Source organism: Pygocentrus nattereri, chromosome 14, assembly GCF_015220715.1.
Source record: "Pygocentrus nattereri isolate fPygNat1 chromosome 14, fPygNat1.pri, whole genome shotgun sequence".
In the NCBI taxonomy this organism is placed as follows: domain Eukaryota; kingdom Metazoa; phylum Chordata; class Actinopteri; order Characiformes; family Serrasalmidae; genus Pygocentrus; species Pygocentrus nattereri.
In genome coordinates this window covers 10,154,088-10,161,681 of record NC_051224.1, presented here as the reverse complement: position 1 = coordinate 10,161,681, position 7,594 = coordinate 10,154,088, and positions in this window count along the sequence as shown.

Sequence of the window (7,594 nt, the reverse complement as noted above, 5' to 3'; positions counted from 1 at the left end):
TGAAGTAATTACACGTTTACATTGTACCCGGCTTTTTTGTAGGCAGTTGCACTTTAATCACTTCCTGTACTGCCAGCTCTCATTTCATCTGGGGGACTCATGGGAAATCAGTCTTTATTAGTAGAGTAGGCGTTTATACAGGATGATCTACTTTCCCCCAATCAGTGAGGGGGTGAAGCAGTGACTCCACCTGGGTGCCCAAATTCTTCTCCAGTACCAGGAGGAAACGATCGCTACATTCCTCTCTCTCTGCAAGCCATTATTTACAGATTAGTGGAGTAAGTGGAGGCTCTTAATATCGATGCACAGGAATTCTGCTGCCAAAATAGTAAGGTTGCTAATCAAGAAGGAAAACTATTAGGAGCCAGTTAGAATTAACCTTTTAAACCAGGGGTCTCCAGTCTTATTCAAGAACTAGTGTGGTTTGCCGGTTGTCATTCCAACAAAGCATGAGCACACCTCATATATAATAGAGGGAAACAAATATTCAGACACTTATGTTTTTGTTATTTGAGATATTTGCATTTTCTGCCAATTTTAGTGTACAATTTCTGTTCATTTGCTGAATTCAGTGTCCTTTTAAAATGCAAATGTGGTTTGACTTTGTGCTTATAAATATGAACAGAAATGTATGTATTAATAAGACATCACAAATTATTAGTACTAGTATTATTACTTATTGTTTAGACTTTCAACAGCAAGAAATTATTAGCAGCACTGCAGCATTATTTTGTTTTGTTTTGGTGCATCATGTCCTCCTGATGGACTTTCAAAATCTTCTAGAATTTTTCAGTGGGATCCAAATTGGGAGATCGGCCACACACCTTCTTTTTTAGAATCAAGTTATCTCAAGTTATATTGGCTGTATGATTGGGGGTCTTTGTGTAGTCAAAACATTCGTCTTCTCCTCAGGATCAGTTTCTTGACTTGACTGATCCTCTAATATTTCCTGCTATTTTGATTCATTCATGTTTTGTTTGAAGACATATACCTCAGCACCATTTGAAGAGAAGCAGGCTCATATCATGATGCTCCCACCCTCGTACTTCACTGAAAGTGTGGTGTTCTTGGGATCATACATGCAACCCTTTTTTCTCCAAACATGATGAAGTGAATTATTAGCAGAGAGTTGTGTATTTGTTTTATTCGACAAGAGTATGTTTTTCCAAAATAGCTCAGATTTGCCTGCAACTCTTACACCTTTTGATTAATATGAAAGCACAAATCTTGCATGCCCCCGTTTGGGAACGATTAGCTGTGGTTCCATTAATGTTCCACTTCCATATGGTCTAAAACTTGATTTATGTATCATTTATTTATTTAGTTATTTAGTTTCTAAATACATTTTCCCTGTCCTTTTTTACATTTTTTTATGTTTATGAAAACATACTTTTTGTTTGTATTTTAAGCACAAAAGCAAAGGATCTTGTGTGTGTATATTTTGAATGAATACATGAACAGGAAGTATATTCAATATTTAAAAAAAATCTGAATACTTGTTTCCCCTCACTGTAACAGTGTCAGTTGTTTGTAGTTTGAGACTAAATTATTAAAAAAGTGAAACCTGGTGTCCTTGTGCTTGATTGAGATGAAAACTTGCAGCCACATGGGCCTTTTCAGCAAATGCATAGTAAGTGTGCATTAAAATTTCCAGAAATATGTTGAGATTAAAACATGCAGCTGCACTAGTTCTTATAATCTTAATAAGATTAGGGCAGGGGTTGGCAAACCAAATGAGAGCCGTTTTGTCCTTTCAACAAAAATTAAACCACCTTGGTGAGCCAAAAGATTTTATATCCATTTTACCATCTTGGCTGTAAATATGGCTCAGTATGTGCTAATATAGTATAGGATAAAAATATAAATGAAAATGCAGACTTGCTGTGTTCTTCTTTAAGGTTTAGCACAGAGCCGGTTTTCTCACATCTCCAACAGGAAACAAAAGTAGAATATTTTCTTGTTAGTCAGCTTCTCATTTACCAGCTTCAGATTTTTCCATTTCACCCTAAATTGTGCCTGATGTGCCAGAATGTAACTGCTGTACCATTTAAGGTGGAACTCAAATTCAAACAAGATGCTGGTGAAAGAGAAGCTTTGTGACTTTTTAGTGTTTCAGTGAGTTTTTTTGCAGATTAAACAGTTATAAGCTATATTAGCTCCAGCTTCTAAGACCATTTATTTTTAACACAGTGTTAGAATGATCAGCAGAGCTTTATTTTACTGCAAAGGAGGATTATTTTATTTTTACCTAAAAATGTAATTCTGGAGCCATGTGTTGCCAGTCCCAGGATTACATATTACATGTTAGTTTCATAATAGTTAATAATACGGTGTACCCAAAAAAGTATTTGGATATTTGTGCCATTCCTAAAAATGTATGATATTCGTTCTGTTAGGACACAAATGTCAAACCAACCTAACTGCTTTACAGTGCACTTAGTACAGTCTGGTTGGAATTTTTCTCCATGCTTTCTCCACAGTCTACCATCAGTCTGATACTGTGCTCAAAGTGTTTTTCTGTTGAAACAAATATCATTTTGCTAACCATTTTAAAGAATAATCTAAAAAAGTTAATGAATGTTTACCATTGATTAAATGGTTAAAGTGTTAATATTTTTGGGCCATTGTAGTTTCTCTATAACAAGTCTTAAATAGTAAGTCTAAAATAAATAACCAAATTATAACTGTAGAAAAAGGGTTTGACATTGCATTCAAATCTTACTCTGTGTTAGTGATGTCATTTTTTTCATTAATTAGACCAGCTGGATTAAGTGGATCAATTCCATTGGATAGGTGTTCAAATTTATGAATAGTATACACCAGGGCTAATCACCCAGCTGGTGATGTACCACCCTGGAGAATTTAGCTCCCCTGATCAAGTTAATTAAAGCCTGCAGGAGCATCTGCATATTAGTGTCAGGTGCTTTGGCTGTCCAGGGTGGTGGATCAACAGAACCAGAGTTGAAGACCTCACTGTATCAGTGACCACTGTATCGCCTACCAACTGAGGAACTTTGATTGTAATCAAATCTTTTTAGAGTTTATAAAAAGCAGCATCTTTATGTGACCGGCTCTTTATTAAATACCCACATTAAGAATGTCTACACTCAGAACAGAACATAATGTGCTTAAATGTAATCACCACTTCTACTTCAATTCATCTTAATATTTTCCTATGCAAAGCCCACCGTTTACTTTGCTGCTTTTTATAAAGTACCATGGCCCACTTTACAGGACTGTGGCCCATTTTTTTAGTGACAAGTCTTTCACAGCCTTCAGTTTCTACAGAGAACATAGAGAGGCCTCGTCAGAACACTGTGAGCGCCAAATATGGAACAATTTGCACTGAGAAGATTTCCTACCCTGGGGTACAATCTATTACCGTTTAGGAAACATAGCTCAGGATCATCCAGTGCGCTGCACTGTTGAAAGTGAAGTCATTCAAATCTGAAAATCCCTATCATTTATTTTTCAGCCTTGGATGCAGGATAGTCGCGCGGACGTAGCTGCTCGGGCAAACATTGTTTGTTCGTAAAGCTTTAGCTTGCCAATATACATTTACACTTAAGCTGTCTAGGGCAATATTAACACAAGCTAAACCTCGTCTTTGTTTAATGGGCCAAGGACATTTTTATAATCAGGTCTGTTGATATCGTCTTTAATAGCCTGTAATTTATTACTTTTATCTAACATTGCATTTTGAATGTTTTTTTGGTTTGGCAAGTATATTAGCCAGGGGTCTTCGGACATAATTACTAAAACATTTTTATGAGCTTACACTGCTAATGTTAGCACTTATCTATTATTACTTAGCTGATTCAGCGGTGGCTTTCTGGCTGTGCTAAAGCTTCAGGGGCTATGCTATCAGGGACACTGCATATAACAAGGCTTGTTATCTTGTTATTACAAATTCAGCTGACTTATGATTTCCAGAACAGTTTTTATTTAAAAATATGAATAAAATATTTGTTAATGTTATAACAAATTTGAAAATGGAATGTAATGAATGTTAATACATTTATACAAATGACCGGATTCCACGGGCATTGCAAGAATGGTGCCGTAATTGTATTTTAAGGCTGCTGTGAAAGGGTTAACTAAGAAAATCCAACCATGATCGTAACAATAGACTTTCCTTACTTACTTGAAAGGTCTATAATGAAATGGTTGTTGTTTTCACCTCTTTCAGCCTCTACATGACCTCTCTTTGTAGTACAGGCAGTAAGAGTAAGCCCTGGAGAGAAATGAGGCCTAAACAAAACTGCTGTAGAGACTAAGACGGGCAGCACTGACTGAGGTAAATCTAATCCTAGCGCAGCAGCTCTTGCTCCTGACACACTTGCTGGATGTAGGCCCTGTGGGTTACTAGCAACAGCTTGACTGACAGCTGGAAAACATCCCACCCAGTCTCTAACAATCAGCATCAACACGATGGCACCTTGGCTTTTGTTTGACAAGCAGAGAGAGCACAGCTGAGGCCAGTGTGTAACCACCTTACACTCATCCTAAATCGGCGATCCTTCAATGCCTTTCAGTGCTTCTCACTGTGTATGTGTGAAGTGGCCTCATAATGCGTGCTCTAGCACAAATCGCTGTCATCTCCTGAAACATATATTTTTGAACACAAACTATTTTCTCCAGATGGAAAGAGAATTTGAAGTAGAAACCCGTTTTGTGTATTGGAGATGGGAACTCAAGTTACATATGTTGACTGACGTTTGACTCTACTCTGACTCGCAACTTGACGCAGACTTGAGACTTACAGCTTGTAAAATTTCAGCCTGAGAATCAGGGCAGCCAGCGTTAATGCATTAAATAAATACAATCTTTTGTTTCCAACCTTGCATGTGTGACTTTACTATGACTATGAGCAATCATTACTGTAATGCCCTTATCTTGTAGCCCACAGCAGCATCATGTACTACTTATAAAAAGCCTTTCATAGGAAAAACCTTCGGTCTAATGGACAGAATGAAACACTAACAGTCAATGTGATGTCTAAAAGACAAAACTTGAAACTGTTGGCTAGCAAGTGTATAGCAGGTATGTTAGTCAGTGCAGTTGCTATTAACTGAAGTTGTCAGTTAATCTAGTTGAAGTTTTATTAAGTTACAGATCATATTCCTTTAAATTTTATTAGTTTCAGCTGGATTAGCTATTGCACCAACTGGCTTACATGCTATGTAACCTAAAAGCTAACCAAATGTTTTAAGTTGTTTAGTCTCTTTAGTCTAACACTGCATTTACTGAATGTTTCAGAGGTGTTTTCTGTAATAAACAGCTTGTTACTTGAAGTGTTTTTCTAAGCAGTTTACTTATATAAAATGCAATGCCTGCAGCTAATAATGAGATGAACAAATTCTCTGCTAAAGCCTCGAGACTTGGACTCCATTCTAGAGACTTAAGACCTGACTTAAACTCACATGAATCAACGTTTGAACATCTCTGAGATCTATTCAACCCTTTAAAAATGTGTTCTTTAGTAAAAACAACAATTAGATGTAGAATTATGAGCCCTGTCATAGTATCAGGGAGGATCTCTGAGCTAGCTTCATTTTATGATGGGTGAGGGTAATGGGAAGTTGTGATGAAACATACCTGCCCCACCAGGTACACAGTGATGTTGCCACAAATCAGAAGATGTTTTAGAGAGGGCAGTAGTCATTATGTTTTGTTGGACACGTAGTCTTTGAAATGTTCTGATGAAAGGTGCTTAAAATGACCAGGACTGTTTGGTCAAAGTTGAATTTTAAATGGTTCTTATTATGCGTGGTTTTGAAAGAATGATTCTATTCTATTCAAAAATGGTTCTGCTGTTATTATAAGTCATATGCATACATTCTATAGATCCCTTTTAGCTAAGAGCGTAGAGGAGAAAGTGGAATTTGGCTGCCTGAGATAGGAAATACTTACAATGTATTCCTAGTGGTGGGTAGCATTATTTATGCTAGACCATGCTGTGTAGGCTAAAACAAAGCCAACACAAACTGAGTTGGTTTTTACAATTCACTTTGGCAGCAGTGTAGCCAAACACCATTTAGCATGCAAAATTAGTAAGAGATGGCGCTGATACAGATTGATTATGGAAAAAGGGAATGAATCTGATCATATCCTGTAACAAATCTATCCTGTAATGGCACATATTCACATTGTGTATTTCTATCTGCGGGTTTTAGTGTCTGAGGCCTACTTTTAGATGCTCATTGACAATGATAACCTAGTTCTAGATACTCATCTTGAGTGAAGTGTTTTCATTGAAAACAGCACATTTTAAATCTTAGTAATATTTAAAGAAGAAATAATCTACTGGTATTGGTATTGGATCTCTGCTAGCTGAATACACAAGTGTAATCAGAGTTGTTAGAGAAAAGCTGCTATAAGTAAAGTCATTATAAAGCCAAGAATTACAATATTAGAATGTTACCTACTGCCCCAGTGATAAACAACCTCCAACTTCTCCTGGAGATGCACTTTTCACCACCAACCCAAAACTAACACACCTCATTCAGCTAATCAAGTACTTGGGGTTGATTAGGGTTTGAGAAACAATATTGTCACCATATGTTATTTTCCTTTCTAATGTAATTCTCTTTTTGTATGTTCTCCTGTATCTGTTATTTTCTTATAATCTTAACCATGTTTATCATTTATTTGTAGAGTTCTAGTAAATGGTCTTTTGCTTGCCGAAGTGGTGATACCTCTCACACTCTCACATTGCCCCTCCCTCTTTTTGTATTTAAATGACCCTTCATCTCACAACCTTAAGGTGATACCATCACCACCCCCCACTTATCTCTACCGCTTACATCCCTATTCATGTCCCTGTCTACAACCCCTCCTTATCCCTCCTCAAAATCCTTTTGTTCCTCCTTCCCCCTCCTTAGTTTTTCAATGTATATAAGGTTCTTCTAAAATATTCTTGTTAGTCTTGACTCCTGATCCTGCTGATTGGCTGTTGATCGACCATGCTATACCCATACTCTGTATGTGGAAATAAACTCCAGTCAATGCTGAAGCTCCAGTCTCCTGACACTTATTGTCGAATTTCTAACAGGTTGGAGCTAAAGGCTGCAGGAAGGTAAATCTCCAGGAGCAGGGTTTGGTGACCACTACACTACACCAACCTCTGTCTCCTAGGATAGTACATATTTTGTACCCTACTTAGTTGTATGTTTACTGTAGTGCATAGTATAGTTACCCTCATGTCATAAGGTGTTAATGAGCATGGCATTCAGTGCAGATTTGAGAACATTGAGGTTTTACTGAAGTTAGTTCAATCAAAGCTGGTAGTTACATTTAGCCAAGAGTAAATTGGATGATAGAACTATTACTATTTTTTTTACCCGACAGTAGTTTGCTAGTTTAAAAGTATTTTTTTATTTAGCTAAAACGGTAGACTAGCTATGGTAGATTATTGATTTGGACACGCTTCCTCAACATTAGAAATGTGATTTCTAAACCTGTTCAGTCTGAATCTTAGAACTCTATTTTTAAGTAATTGTTGCCCCACATGAATTAAAAGTGACTCTTTTGATGTAAGATGTAAACTGCTGTATGGCCAGATGTTAAAGCAACAAATGAGAATGATAACAAA